This window comes from Caretta caretta, chromosome 28 (genome assembly GCF_965140235.1).
Source record: "Caretta caretta isolate rCarCar2 chromosome 28, rCarCar1.hap1, whole genome shotgun sequence".
Classification (NCBI taxonomy): Eukaryota; Metazoa; Chordata; order Testudines; family Cheloniidae; genus Caretta; species Caretta caretta.
Genome location: NC_134233.1, coordinates 5,254,537 through 5,270,423, shown reverse-complemented (window position 1 = coordinate 5,270,423; position 15,887 = coordinate 5,254,537). Strand labels below are relative to the sequence as shown.

The window sequence follows — 15,887 nt, the reverse complement described above, 5'->3', positions numbered from 1 at the left end:
CCTCATGGCTTGGGACTTCCAGTGACCGGTGGGCAAGGCTTACGAGGGCCAAGGGTGGGGTTAACGTTTGACTGATGGTAGGGCCCTTATACTACTGGAGTGCCTTCTTCTGTTTGTCTCCGTTCCGCTTCAGTCCCCAAGCACTCGGCCAGGACAGATGTCACTTATGACCTCCGTTGCCACCAGCTGGACAGAGGGACTTGGGTCTTTCTTGAGGACCTGGAGAGCTGAAATGACACAGGACAACATAGAATCATAGAATCATAGAATATAAGGGTTGGAAGGGACCCCAGAAGGTGATCTAGTCCAACCCCCTGCTCGAAGCAGGACCAAATCCCAGTTAAATCATCCCAGCCAGGGCTTTGTCAAGCCTCACCTTAAAAACCTCTAAGGAAGGAGATTCTACCACCTCCCTAGGTAACACATTCCAGTGTTTCACCACCCTCTTAGTGAAAAAGTTTTTCCTAATATCCAATCTAAACCTCCCCCACTGCAACTTGAGACCATTACTCCTCGTTCTGTCATCTGCTACCATTGAGAACAGTCTAGAGCCATCCTCTTTGGAACCCCCTTTCAGGTAGTTGAAAGCAGCTATCAAATCCCCCCTCATTCTTCTCTTCTGCAGGCTAAACAATCCCAGCTCCCTCAGCCTCTCCTCATAACTCATGTGTTCCAGACCCCTAATCATTTTTGTTGCCCTTCGCTGGACTCTCTCCAATTTATCCACATCCTTCTTGAAGTGTGGGGCCCAAAACTGGACACAGTACTCCAGATGAGGCCTCACCAATGTCGAATAGAGGGGAACAATCACGTCCCTCGATCTGCTCGCTATGCCCCTACTTATACATCCCAAAATGCCATTGGCCTTCTTGGCAACAAGGGCACACTGCTGACTCATATCCAGCTTCTCATCCACTGTCACCCCTAGGTCCTTTTCTACAGAACTGCTGCCTAGCCATTCGGTCCCTAGTCTGTAGCGGTGCATTGGGTTCTTCCGTCCTAAGTGCAGGACCCTGCACTTATCCTTATTGAACCTCATCAGATTTCTTTTGGCCCAATCCTCCAATTTGTCTAGGTCCTTCTGTATCCTATCCCTCCCCTCCAGCGTATCTACCACTCCTCCCAGTTTAGTATCATCCGCAAATTTGCTGAGAGTGCAATCCACACCATCCTCCAGATCATTTATGAAGATATTGAACAAAACCGGCCCCAGGACCGACCCTTGGGGCACTCCACTTGATACCGGCTGCCAACTAGACATGGAGCCATTGATAACTACCCGTTGAGCCCGACAATCTAGCCAGCTTTCTACCCACCTTGGAGTGCATTCATCCAGCCCATACTTCCTTAACTTGCTGACAAGAATACTGTGGGAGACCGTGTCAAAAGCTTTGCTAAAGTCAAGAAACAATACATCCACTGCTTTCCCTTCATCCACAGAACCAGTAATCTCATCATAACATGTTATGATGTTATGTAAGTATACAGACTGTCAAATCACAGCTAAGCGTGATCACAGAATCTTGAAGTACCAGAGCAGAATGATCACATGGTAAAATGTGAAACGAGGCTCAGTTCTTCTATTGGGGTGGAAAATACATGAGAGATGAATATGCCTCACTTTTCATATTGTCACCTGTGCCGGAAATAGCTGGAGACTTACTACCTCTGAATACCACGCTACAGAAGCTCTCCAATACAAAGAAAGCTTTAGCTTCCTCCATTGGCTCCCTTCCATGCTCCCAACAAGCGGGGAGACCCTGACTCGACCAGAAAGTCATCCACTCTGCTGTAAATGGAAGAAGGTCCATTGTTTCAATAGCTTCCACTTTTAAGTTTATTTTCCATCTCTATTCAAGAGCCACTGTCTGAGCTCCAATCACCCTGGAATTCAACAGAGGCCAGGTCCAAGCTGCTTTGTGCAGGACGCAGGGCACCTACTGGAAGAGAAATTGCTGGTGGGAAATTTGGGGCAGCAGAAAGTGGCTACAATTTCTCCTCACCTGGGGAGTCCACAGAGAGCCAATAAAGCCCAAAGAGTGGATAGCACTGGCTGAGGAGGGGGCCTTGCCAGGACAACCAGGAGATGCACGGACTCACATCACACCCTCTGCAGCTTCCTCCTTCAGGGGAAATTAAAGCTGACTTTCTACTGGGCAAGAGTGAATTTGTCCTTTGACGTGTGGCTGATGCACTTTGCACCAGTGCTATCGGTTACAGCTGCTTGTCAGCTAAATTCCTTTAGAACTCACGGATGAGCAGAACTTCAGCTGTATTTATTACTTACACATCAGCAGATGTTCCAGGTCCAGCCATTTCATACGCTGCCTGTCTGTGTGTTCCAGGATGATGCCTAAATACACAATGGAAAACAAACAACAACAATAAAACCTTCCCTTGTTGAGTGCAAAGTGATATTAGCAGCCCCTAGACAGGTCTTTGGCCTCTCCTACTGTGGGCCTAAGGGTGAGCTGTGGGCAAGAGGATGCTAGTGCAGTTTAGAGTCCACACTGAAGAGAATGAGAAAGACTTTTTTTTTTAAAGAATGTTTACACAAAACCCATTTGCTTTAAAGAGTCTGTGTTCCTCTTGCCACTGCTGTCAGTCATTGGAGACATGCTAAGCTAGTGTCTTGGTCTAGTGGTCTGAGCAAAGGACTGGGGCCAGGAATAAGTGAGTTCTAAGCAGGGATCCCACAAGGTGACTGATAGGTGAGACTTAGGGCACAACGCCTGCCTGTCTCACCTGGGTATGCTTGGGAGAAGAGGGCACAGGGCCAAAGCGGAGGAACCTTTTGCCTCCTTGACAAGGTGGTGTGGCCAGGAACCTGAAACAGCAGGCGCTGAGGGCAGGTGGGCTGCATGCCTCCCAATGATGAAGTAGTAGTGAAGAGCACTGAGCAACACTGTGGGTGGGTCTGCACTTTGAGCGAGGGAGATCACTCCCAGTTCAATGGGACAGGCCCACTCTAGCTCGGACAGCGCTCGCATGCTAAAATTAGAATGTAGCTAAAGCAGCACGAGCAGTGGGAGGAGCTAGCCACCTTGAGAATCGACTTTGGGGTTTGGATGGGATCATACTTGGGGTGCTTAAACTTCCTGCTGCTCCTGCCATCGCAGCTACTCTCTATTTTTAGCACTCAGGGCTAGTGCGGGTATGTCTCATCAAGCTGGGAATTAGACCCCCAGTTCCAAGTGTAAACATGCCCTACGAGACAGTGTCCCAGCCTTTACAACTAAATGACTGCACCATGCTTTCCCTGCAACAATCCCAAAGCACTTTATAGCAAGTCATGATTTCCTCCGACCACCACACTGGAGAGGTAGGGATATTAACATCCCCATTTATGTATGGGAAGCTGAGGCACAGAGAGATTAATGGCTGCACAGTGGGATTTTTTTCTCTCTCCCTCAATGGGAATACCAAAAGGGACACTGGGCATCATCTCTCACCAGCTAACTTGGCTGCAACTGCCCGCATCTCTTCCCAGCTGCTACAGAAGTACGTGATGGTGCTTTTGTACAAGTTCTCCAGCAGCTCGGCATTCTCTTTGGCCTAGAGGAAATCAGGGACACATGAGCTCTCTCTGGCTAGAAGTGCCCTTTGACTGCCAGCACATGCTTTTACGAGCCACAGGTAAATCAGAGAAAGAACAGGTGACTGGGTGGACGTGGGAAAAATGGGGATCTGTGGCAGATTTACATTTTCCATCACCCTCAGTCATATATCCCACTCTGACCGTTATTTCCATTACCCATCACACATCTCTACACCACCACACGCCACTCCAGTCAAGAATCTCAGACACTTCAACAGCTCACTCACAAGGTGTCTGCAAATGTCCACCTGGAGCTCCTCAGGCTTCAGCTCAGCTGTGCTATCAAGGTGTTCATTCACTGCAGTTTGGAGCCTCTTCAGTCCCAAAAACGGGACACAGAGGTGAAACGTAGCTCTGCGTTCCTGAAAAAAAGAAAGCGTGTCACACCATTTAATTGTTCCCTACTGAGTGCTATGGTCATTCAAAGGGAACTCATCTGCTTGCCTGCTCATCTATTCCAGGATAAAAAGGGATTCATCTGGATGTAATTGGCAGAAAACATGCAGGAATGACAAATAGAGGGGAGAGCTTCCACTGCAACCTGGAGGTAGCATCAATGTCTTTTTGGAACAGATCTACCTATGAAAGCTGCTTCACCAGGTCTCTCTTCTGTTCTGGGGAGGCAGGGGCCTGGGGTGCAGAGACAGACAGGAATAGAGAGCTGTCGGGCTCAGACCCATGACCTATCTTGGATTCTGGTGAGGCAGCCATGGAGCAACCTGGCGGGAACTGACTCAGCAGGAGGGCAATGAACTGAGGGGAGAATTTGGGCCTCCACAGCAGGCAGGAATAGCAGAGCTCCCCTGGCATTGGGAGGAAGATTCCTTTGGCTTAGTAAATAAGTCACTCTCGGTCTTACCACTGGGGTTCGGGTCTTGCAGGTGCAGCAGAAGTGTGACCCAGCTCTGTCTAACCTGCTCGGCGAAATAGCCCTTCCATTTTCTTTTGGTCACGCGGGCCAGGATGCCAAATAGGACAAAGGACAATAAACGAACAGCATCGTCCTCCTACAGCCAAGAAAGCCCCACAAGTTAGTAACTAAGGGACAATCACATCACGTACCTCGCACAGCCATCTCTTCTACGCTAAAGTTGAGGGATTCCAACTACAGCTAGTCGGAAACACTTTCATGCACGAATTTTTGATTTGAATTTGCTGATTCATCAAACTATTTTAGCGACAGTTCCATTTTGATGAAATTCCTCCAGAAGCCAGGCAGGGGTCCTTAGAAACCTGCCTGCTGTCTTGACAGTGCACCCATTCAGCTCCTTGGAAGCCGATCTAGCAGGCTGACTGGGATCGTGGGCTTCCAAACCCACAGCGTCTGGGACCCTGGCTCTCAAATTTGCAACTCCCTGGCACTTCTAGCTGCCCAAGTTCCTGGGTTCCCAGCAACTGGGTTCCCAGCACCGAGAGCAGACTGCCCGGACCCAAGGCTTTCAATAGAGCTCGGTTGAGAATAGTAATTCCGCTTCACAAAGAGTTTTGAAGTTTGGGGAGAGGGAGTCCCACAAATAGGAACAAAACCAAAATTTGAAATCTCAAAATTCTCTGCAAAAACGGAATCATTCCAACCCTCTCACATAAAAATGGTATAGAGCAGGCCCAACACTCTCTATTGTACCTTGGAACCCCCTTTTCATGGTTATCTAGCTATCTAATCTAGTATTCAGACTTCCTTTGAGGTTCTCAGTGGCAAGAAAGAAGAACAGAAGGGGGAGACTGTGGGAGCAGGGATGTCATCCCCATCCTCCTAATGTTCTCCTCCTCCGTAAAACACCTCTCTTCCCTGGGCTGAAACATCTCTTCACTCTGACATGAGCAATGCCCAGGGAGTAAATGGAGTCTAATCAAGATCGCTTGAACTGGGGCTGGAGAGTTCTGGTCACATACGTGGTCAAAGTAGGTCCGGATCTGTTGGGTGAGGTCTCTGAAGGAAGAACCTATGTCCTTCTCTTTCAGCTCCTTCAGGACTTTGGCCACTGCTTTCATGCTCTCGCCAATGACTTCAGAACTGAAAGGGTCACTTAAGGCCCTGATCAGTATGACCATAAGAAACTTCTTGTGCTTTTTCACCTGGACAAAAATAGGACATTAAAGAACACTGATCACTGATCACACTTCTAATACGTTTTCTTTAGCAGTTATGAAGCTGTGGGAATTTCATCTCCCCCTCCCACCCCCGGAGACCTATAGCTATATTTCAGACCAGGTTGGAGCTGCAATGAGCCAAACTTGGTGCCATAATACACCTGTGTCATCCTATCATTAGATTCCTAGTTACTTAGATTCCAAGGCCAAAAGGAACCCTTGTGATTATCCGGCCTGACCTCCTGCATAACACTGAACTTCCCCGAAATAGTCTCTGTTGGAACTAGAGTGTATCTTTTAGAAAAACGTTCAATCTTGATTTTAAAATTGCTAGTGACAGAGAATCCACTCCAACCCTTGGTAAATTGTTCCAATGGTTAATTAAAATTACCATTAAAAATCAATGCCTTATTACCAGTCTGAATTAGTCTAGTTTCATTTTCCCCCATTGAATCTTCTTATACCTTTGTTTGCTAATGGGAAGAACCCATTCTCAAAATGTGTTCCCCATGTGAGTAGTTCGAGACTGTCCTCAAGTCACTCCTTAACCTTCTCTTTGTAAGGTTAAATAGATTGAGCTCCTTGAGTCTATCACTAGAGGTATCTTTTCCAATCGTTTGAGAATTCTTGTGACTCTTCTCTGAATCCTCTCTAGTTTATCAGCATCCTTCTTGAATTGTGGAGACCTGATCTGGACACAGCATTCCAGCAGTGCTCACATGAGCATCATATTCAGAGGGAAAAGAACTTCTTTACTCTTATTCAAGATTCCTCTCTTTATGCCTCTAAGGATCATTTCAGCCCTTTTGGCCACAGCTTCGCATTGGGACACCTTATGTTCAACTGATTCTCTGCCATGACTCAAGTGGTTTTCAGCATCATTGCTTCTTGGGATAGAGTCTCTCATCCTGTAAGTAAGGCCTGCATTTTTTATTCCTAGATGGAGACATTTACACATGGTCATATTAAAGTGCACAGATTGTTTGCTTATGCCCAGCTTAGCAAAGGATCTAGCTTGCCCTGTATTGACTGCAAAGAGGTGACTCGGGTATGTGAGAGAGCAGAATTTGGCCTAGTGCATTGTGTGCAGCCTCTGTAAACTCCGAAGAACTATTTCCCTTGGTTTCTCTCGTTATGCTGCATTCTAGTCAGTATTCTCTCTTACCTTCTCAGGTGCCCCATAGACTAAATTTCCCAGGCCTCTTACAGCCATCTGCCGGACAATGCTGTTCCTATCATGTGACCTTTCTTCCAAGATGCGTAAGACTGGCTTAAGGAACTTCTTCTCCCTGAGCATGGGATCACTCATTAGCTGAAAGGAAATCAACCTGTCCATTAGCCCCAATAGGATCATTAAGATTGGGAATAGAATTTGAGCAGACATGTCATACGCTAAAAACAACAAGGAGTCCTCCTACAGCCCCAGTCTTGAGGATACAGACAAATATGGCTACCCCTCTGATACTTTCCACATAATACACTGTAACTTTAGCATTCCACACAAATGAGAAAGGTCTACAAAACATGGAGCTTTCCTTTTGGGCACTAGAATAGGGATCCACTCACCTCTTGAGAGCCTCTTAGTGGCTGGGTATGGTATCACAGTCCTTTTCTCACCCCGGTGCACCCTGCCAGCCGTCCTCAGTGAGCCTTCTGTGGCTCAGGCCTCTGGCTGAGTCCCAAAGTCCAAAGGAACCCCTTCTGGGGTAGTCCAGAACAATCCCATTGCCCTCACTTGGGTCTCCAGCCCCAACTCTGGGTCCTTTACATTCTGCCCTTTGTTCAAGCTCTCCATTAGCATTGTCCCCTCCATGGGGCTTATGCCACTGTTGGTGGTAGGGGAACCTGGGCCTGCCCCTAACTCTGGGTTCCAAACCATGGATCCTATAAACAGGAGCTAGGCACTGCTTGATTTCAGTTCATTGTCGCTTCTTCCTACCGGCCACTTTTAGCTTCACCCTCACCTCAGGGTTAAAGTTCTTCGGGACTCTCTTCCTGAAAAGCCAGCTTAAGTAAAGGCTGCCAGAATGAAACTCTGGCTGTCCCCTGAATTTCTGTGGCCAGAGAGCAGCGCCCTTTCTTGCCCCTCCAGTTCCTGCCAGGAACTGACCTGCTAAGGCCCTTCAGCTCCTTTTAGCCAAGCCTCATGGGCTCGGATTGGCTGCTTTCATGAAGCCTCTCTAGACAGACCCAGACTGGGGGCTCTTTTCCTGGGGCAGGGTGTAGTAGGACCACGGGGCCTCTTGTAAGGAGCCTCAAAGCTCAGGTACAGCCCATCACAGGCACAGAGAGGTTGTTTTTCTTAGAAGCGGATGGGCCCCGAAGATAGTTGCTTAGCATAAGTGGGAAATATGATGCAGATGTTGGAGGAAGGCTGTGGAAAGGGAGGATGCTGCGGCAGGTATCACACAAGCCTAGGACTTAGGAGACCCAGGTTCCATTTCCTGCTCCCTCAAAGACTTCCTGTGTGACCTTGGGCAAGTCACTTAGCCCTTCTGTGCATCAGTTCCCTGCCTGTAAAATAGGAAACATAGTGCTTCCCTACCTCGCAGGAGTGTGGTGGGGATACAGACATTAAAGAGTTTGGAGGTACTCAGATACTAGAGTAATGAGAACCTAAGATAGACATTAATGTAGTTGTAGGTTGCTTGGTTGGTAGTATTAGGACACTAGGTTCATTCAGAAGATCTGCTGAGCGAAACCAAAATCAGGAGCTGTTGGTTAGGATCAGCACTAGGACTTGGCAGAAGAGGTCCAGTCATCCAAACTCTGTCCGTATCTCTCTCAGCCAGCACCTGTGGTTGTGTAGCTAGTATAGGCAATGACGGCAATAAAAACCACAGAGAGAGAAGGACTCAGAAAGGTATCGTGAAGTTCCTGGTGAGGTTTCCATATAAAGGAGGACCTATTCTACGGTCTAAAATGACAATTACTCCTATGAACAGAACTGTACAACTCCCGAAAGAAAGGCAGACAACAGTCTAATGGTGAAACTACTCTTCAGAGCCCTGTGTCTTACCTGGGCAAGGAAAGCTGTGCTGGTGACTCGGTGGTTTTCTGTGGGGGAATTCACCCAGTGGAGGAGGCTCTGTGTGATCTCAGGTGTTATGAGTCCAGATCTTAGCAGAAGACTGGAAGACAAAAGAAACCGCTCATGGGCTAGATTGCACACTTCAAAAAAACTCAGCTGCTCTGAGCAGACAGCTCTGCTATCTAGGAGTGGGAGCTGTGCGTTTCCACCCAAGACACCCCCCAACCACCCACCCACAAAGCTATAAACGGGAGGTTCCCTCTCAGCCACTCTATTGGCTACTGATTCCCAAGGATAAAATGATGCCTCCTAGATCTCTTACCTCACCAGCAGACACACTCCCTCATGGTGAGTCTTGGGGTTTTCCAGAAGAATCCAAGTTCTCTGCTTCCTGAGCGCTCTCACCAGTCTCTCATTCCCACCCTTGAAAAGCACAGACTCGAATGCTTTGATAGAAAGCCTGGGGAAAGAGAGGCACAGAACTGCAGCAATCAGGAGGAAGGTGCAGCTTGAACAGAGAGTCAGGAAGCCCCGGCTACTTCTCAGGTCTGCTGTTCAATCGGCAGTTCATCCATTGGCAATGTCCTGGACACCAGTGTCCCTGGAAGGACTTGATGCTGGGAGGTAAGTTTCAGTCTCATACATCTCATAGGACTAGTTTTGCTAGGGACAAAATTTTGCAGTCCTTTTTCTCTTTCTGCAAGGACTATGGGCACTAGCAGAGTAAAGTGATATGGAAAAGGTACATGATCAGGACCCAGAAACAGGGGGCATCGAGTGTGGTGATCACTAATGGACATTCTGGGGTCATATCTCCAGATATGAGGTGACAGAGTGCTGAGGGTTTGCACTTGAGTCAGCACTCTGGTCACTATTCCTACTAATTCTGTTCCTCACAGAAGGCCTAATTGAAGAGAGGTGTACCTGATTACAAGGTCAGATTGGGGCTAGTGAGTCAAGGAACCAATCATTCCATTAACAGGGAAACTGTGTAAAAGGACATGGGCAGGAGCCCTTTGAGGGGAACAGACAGAGAAAGAAACTTGGGTGACCAGATGTCCTGATATTTGGGGTTTTATCTTATACAGGTGCCTATTCCCTCCCCCCCACCCCACAGCCCTACCCCCGTCCTGATTTTTCACACTTGCTGTCTGGTCACCCTAAGAGAAACAGAAAGACAAAAAGCTAGGAGAGCCTGACAAAGTGAGGTCTCTGAGTGGAAACACCTTACCCCCCACCCGACTTTTGGAGAAGAGTTTAAAAAGTTGAGATACAATATAAAGGTGCTATGTATTGGTAGGGGGATTAAATAGACTATATGTTGGTGCTTAGAAGGAAAAAAGTCTCAACACGGTCTGTGTTTGTGGAAGCTGTGGGGGTGCAACACCCCTCTCTGTCACAGCTGGGGGCTCATCAGGGATTTCCCTGTTATCTATGCAAATGGAGAGCCTCTTGGAGAAGCCGGTGTAGAGGTTTGGCAGTCCGGTGATGGAGGGAACACTGAAACAAGTGATGAAGCAGCAAAGAGAAGTGTGGAACAGGGGTTCTCAACCTTTCTGTTTCTGAGCCTCCCCCCACCCTCAACATGCTAGAAATACTCCATGGCCCAGTTCCAGGCCTCTGCCCTGCCAGGCATCAGAGTTTGGGGCTCCTAGCTCCGGATTTTAACCCCACAGGGTGCAGGGGCTCGGGGCTTTAGTGCAGGTGCTGGGCCTCAGGGCTCCAGCCCGGCTGGGCTCAAAGCTTCAGCTTTCTGCCCTGAGCCCCATCTAGTCTAAAGCCAACCTTGCTTGGCAGACCCGCTAAAACCGGCCCGGTTGAGAACTGCTGGTGTAGAACAGTGGTCTCCAAACGTTTTGGCTCACGCACCCCCAGGGTGACCTGCCGCAGACGCGCCACCGATGGAAGACCTGCCGCAGGCGGGCCGCCAAAGGGGAGCACCAGCCTTGGACGTGCAGAGCTGCCGCCGAAGGAAAAAAAACGGCAGAGTGCTGTCCGGCGGCGCTACTAATGCCACGCTCCCCCCGGGATCATCCCGCGCATCCCAGTTTGGAGACCACTGGTGTAGAAGACCCGACAGACCTTCCAACAATCCCACCAGGCAGAAAAACAGCCTTTCCTTGCCTGGTAGGTTTAACAGCAAAAGAGCCGTCAGGAATTTATACGGGAGCAAGCCCAGGTCTGGCAACAACTCCTCCAAAGTTTGGTGAGTCCTGTGACAGGAAATGGAAACCAGGCACAGGAGATCAGACTGTAAAATGGGACCTGCGAACAACCCCGATGTGTTTTTGGTTACTCTTCAAGGAGCAGCAGTGAGACCTCCTAGGGACAGAACAATGTGGGCCCTTCAACTGACACCCTATTTAACCGGGGAAGCACATACAGGGCTTTTAGTGATGAGCAGGCAAGAGATTATGACATGGTTAAGGCAGCCATGCTGGACGAGGTGGGGCCTGTCCACAGAAAAGTACTGCCAGAAATGTAGAGTTGAAAGATGGATTGAGGGATTATGCCTCTGTGCATTTGGACAGGAATTAAAAGATTGGGCCAGTCATTGGTAAGGCCAGATACTCAGACTGTGGGGGAGATCATGGACTGCATGATTCTGGAAGTTTCTTCAGAGTCTCCCTGAGCATATCCGAGGATGGGTTCTGTGGCGCCAGCCAGTTCATCTGGACCCCACAGTTAAAGTGAGAGGAATTTACAGAGGCGGACATTCCCAGAGTGAGTCAGTGGTTTAAGGGACTAGATCTGAGAAGGACAAGAGTGCCTACAGCTGGGAAGGGCAGCAAGAAGAAGAGGGAGGAGCCTCAAGGAACTGTAGTGGGAGCTTGGCCGACAGTGTGCTTCCGACATGGACGTGAAGGACATCTAAAAAGAGACTGTCCTAAAATGGACTGTGGGTTTGCCCAGTTTTGTGGTTGGGACAAGACTCCCAGGCAGGAAAGAAAAAAGAAAGTACCTACCGTATCGGTCTGGGTAGGGAGGAGCCACCAAAGGGACTAATGGACACAGCTTCATCCTGTTTGCTAATCAGGCAGGAGTTAGTGAAACCCCACTGGATACTTCCCAGAGGTAGGATCAAAACTGAATACCAGGTCCATGGGGACAAGAAATTCTGCCCAGTGTCCATGGGGACGATAAATTCTGCCCAATTTTAAGGACTCTGAAAATTAAGGGGAAGTTTAGGCAGAAACATGTAGCGGTAGTGGATGGATTGCCCCACTGCCTTCTACTGGGCATGGACTGGAATCCCTTTCTAACAGGGACACCAAGGCAGGTATGGAGGCCCAGGAGGGTGGAAATAAAACCTGAAGGGCCAGGTAAAGAGGAAATATATGTAAAGGGGCTGGAGAAACCTAGACACGAAAGTATAGACAAGAGGGAGGAGAAAGAAAACAAAGGTCAAGTGTAAAGGTGACTTAAGATCATCCGTTGGGGTCAAACAGTCATCAGAGCCCTTACCACCAGGATCTCAGGAGCAGGCATCCCTAGAACACTTTGGAGGGACTCGGAGCAGTCTGTGTCCATGGAAGAGGCCGGGGCACAGCCTACCACCCCGTCACATATAGGTACCTAAAATGGGCCTGCACATGGGCCAACAGCATGATCAGAATATATACTCGTGTCTGCAGCGCCTGCAATCACATAGCTAGGTACCCATCCATCTGAACAAATTCAAGTTTTGTGGACAAAACTGAGGCACCCATCTTGAAAACCTGACCCACTGTGGCCACTACCTAAGATCAGCCTTACTGGGCCAGTCCAATGGTCCATCTAGTCCAGTACACTCTCTTCCAACAGTGGTCAATGCCAGCTTCTTCAGCAGGAATGAACAGAACAGGGCAATCATGAAATGATCCAATCCCTGTTGTCCAGTCTCAGTTTCTGGCGGTCAGAGGCCTAGGGACACCCAGAGCTTGGGGTTGCATCCCTGACCATCTTGCCGAATAGCCATTGATGGACCTGTTCTCCATGAACTTATCTAATTCTTTTTTTTAAAAAAGCCCAGTTATACTTTTGGCCTTCACAACATCCCTTGGCAATGAGTTCCACAGGTTGACCGTGTGTTGTGTGAAGTAGTACTTCCTTATGTTTATTTGATACCTGCTGCCCATCCGTGAACAGAGCTGAGATCCTGGTTTCCTAGGAAAATTCAGAGACATTATAAAACCATGAAGTCTGTAATTTGAGCACCTTGTTGGCATGGAATAAAGAAACACAACAAGAAGAGAAACTAATCATGTTGTGAGATTGGTGGGAAATGTACATTAATGTGCTACCAGAGCTGAAGTCAACTGAGGACTCAGGAATCTTAGTGTTAACTGGCGAGGGGCACAGAGTGGGTGCCGAGGGACCTGGTACGTACATTCTAGTTCACTAAAAGATTGCCCCATGAGTCTCAAATAAAAGCCCATGTCACCAATATCATTGTGAAACGCATGTACAGATGCTGTGTAAAGAGTCATGGATATGCATTGAAAATTACATCCTTAGGATCTGTGTCTCGGGACTAGTCACCAGGAAAGGTGACAAAATGGTTTTCTTTCAGGCAAGAAATGTTTATCCATCTGTTTGTTTACATGTGAACCCTACATGCTTAATGTACATTCAGTTGAGAAGGACTGCGAGAACTTAAAAGAAAGAAAAGTAGCAGGAAGTAGACAGGGGGTGGGGACCCAATTTTGGGGTACACATCAAAGGTTTGCTCTAGTCTATTTGGGGGACATCTTTCACTTAGGAAGTAGATGGACCGCGAGTTTGCTTCATGAAAGAGGGGTCGCGATCAGGCTTGGTTGAGAACTTTGGGTGAGAAATATCTTTAGACAGGAGGTTAACCTGTTGGTTAAGTTTAGTTTCTAGGAGCAAGTTATGATTTCATTTGAAATGTAACCATTTTTTGCTTGCATTCTTACTGACGGTCACTTGAATCTCTGTTCTTTGATAATCTCCCTTCTTGTTTTCACTAGAAATATATCTAAGTGCTGTGTGTTTTGCAGTACAGAGTCTAAGTATCGAGTACAGAGTCTAAAGTAGAAGTAATAAACGGGTGTGTACTGTTCCATTGGGAACAGCAGGCCTGACAATTCTGTGGGAGTTCAGTGGATAAAGGGCTGGACACCATACGGAATGGTCAGAGGACTCGGGGGTGGGTGTGTGCCTGTCATTAACCTGTACAAAGAGACTGAGGTCTGAGGAGGCCTGGGTGGCAGGGTTTGTTTTGGCAGAGCCTGGTCGTTTCAGGGAACTGACCCACAGCAGGCACAGACAAGACTTCCTCACTCGAAGGGCACGTGGTGGTAAGGTGCCTCGTAACCCTGGGAACTCCTCGGGAGCGTCACACAACTCTACTGGAATTCTCTTGATTTCTCTCCCTTCCTTCTAATTACCGGCAAGGGTTGCCCTCAGTAAGTTGTAGCCCTTTTCGGATTTCTCTCGGGCTGCTTCTCGTTGGCAAAGGCAGCTTTTGTCCGAGGGTTTGGCTGACCTGCTGCAGGAGAAGAGGAAACAACTCTGGGAGCAGTTCCCGCACAGCTTTGCTCGACTGCAGGGCTGACACCACCTCAAAGATGGCACATGTTGCCTGAAAGGAGAGCATGGTAAAAAAGGAGATCTCTTCCCAACACCATCACACCCTCTCTCCCCGTCTGATATCTGCTGTACGAAATTCTCCCTTCTGCCAGGAACTTGAATGACAGCGAGCAACTTGCTTAACTCGTGGCTCACTTTCCCACATCTGTACAAATGTGTATGACCTCCCAAGGCATGCTGTGAGTCCAAAGGAAGATTTGCAAAGAAACCTGCTCCAAAGACTTTCTAATGGCCAGATAGTATTAAGTAAATCAGTAACGTATCTAAAGCTGCCGTATTTGTTCCACAGGCAGCAGAGCTGGACTCAGGGAAACAGTCCATCAGAGGAGAAGTGCCCACACAGCAATATTATACCACACTTCCAGCTTTCCATCAGCAGGATTATCGCAGGGCACAGGAAAGCCTGAAAGACGTGTCTGCCATCTAACTTACTAAGAGAGGTTCAGCAGCTGCCAAATGCCTGTCCATTTCGGTCTCTGAGGTGATGCTGCCTTCTGTTCTTGTTGGAGTCTTTATCTTCTCTATTAGGGCTCGTAGGACTTGAGTGGCAAGCAAGGGGTCTCCCCCCAGAGATCTCCACTGCTCAGCGGTGTCACTGCAGTTTAACAGAAGTTACAGGTGAACCCTGGACACTTTTGTGGCTCACCCTGAATGTGTCATATTTTAGCAAAGACCAAATGTTCTCCTTGCCTATGATGAGAGAGTTAGGAGTCCTGTCCTCCTTTAATGCTCCTCATGTTTAAATATTGAGTTTCCAGTTACAGAACTAAGTTATGTGACCTAGTCTTCCTGCAGCCTAACCATTAATACTAGACTTCAGAAGGACAGGACACAGAGCGCCAACCTCACTTCCTGTTTTCTCCACTTCCCAGTCAATATGGAATCATGAGCATGTGGCTCTTAACCCTTAGGAATGATCCCAAACTGTTTGCGGCTTAAATGAAGCCCTACATCTCCTAGTAAAGCTGTGGGATCCATGTTTTACCAAGATGAATGCAATAGGTAGCGGTATATACCTGTCCATCGGCAGACGTTTGCTGAGGAGGCTGGAGATCACTGCCTCTTGGTGATGGTGAGCTAGAATGGACACTGCCTCCACCAGGAACTGCCTCAAGCTGCCCTCCTGGATAGTAGGCATGTGGCGATATAGTATAGCCAGGATATCTGGCACCTGGAAGGAACAAAACCAGAAAGAAATGTCCCTTTTTCTTTCTCTCCATTCACTCTACAGAATCAAAACCTTTATTTAGCCATTTGCTGCTTTTTTAGAAATGCCTCACTTCAAGAAGCAAATGTTCAAATACGTCTGCGTAACTTGAACCCACACAAATTGCCCACACACGGCTGTAAAAATTAACACTGACACACACAGAGACATACCAGGTAATTTAATGTGGTGGTGCCCAGCTATGCATTACATAAACCAGTTCACATGCACAAAAGGCAGCTTGGCTTGCCAAGATTTTGCATGTGTGAATTAAGCAGCCAAATCTGACCATTTGCCTCGAAGAATGCAGAGCTCATCAACAACCACAAGCACAAAATATGCAAGTGCTTTAAAGACAGTGTGTAAAT

At 48.0% G+C, this 15,887-nt stretch overlaps 1 long non-coding RNA gene across 1 annotated transcript; it reads right to left on the bottom strand.

Moving 5' to 3' along the window:
- Positions 1 to 9,060: 9,060 nt before the first annotated feature.
- On the bottom strand, positions 9,061 to 14,902 carry LOC142070259 (uncharacterized). The gene is made up of 3 exons (XR_012666234.1): positions 14,745 to 14,902; positions 14,111 to 14,304; positions 9,061 to 9,180 (listed from the first exon to the last, which is right to left on the bottom strand). It is a non-coding gene; the product is annotated as an uncharacterized LOC142070259 (long non-coding RNA).
- Between the last annotated feature and the right edge of the window lie 985 nt (positions 14,903 to 15,887).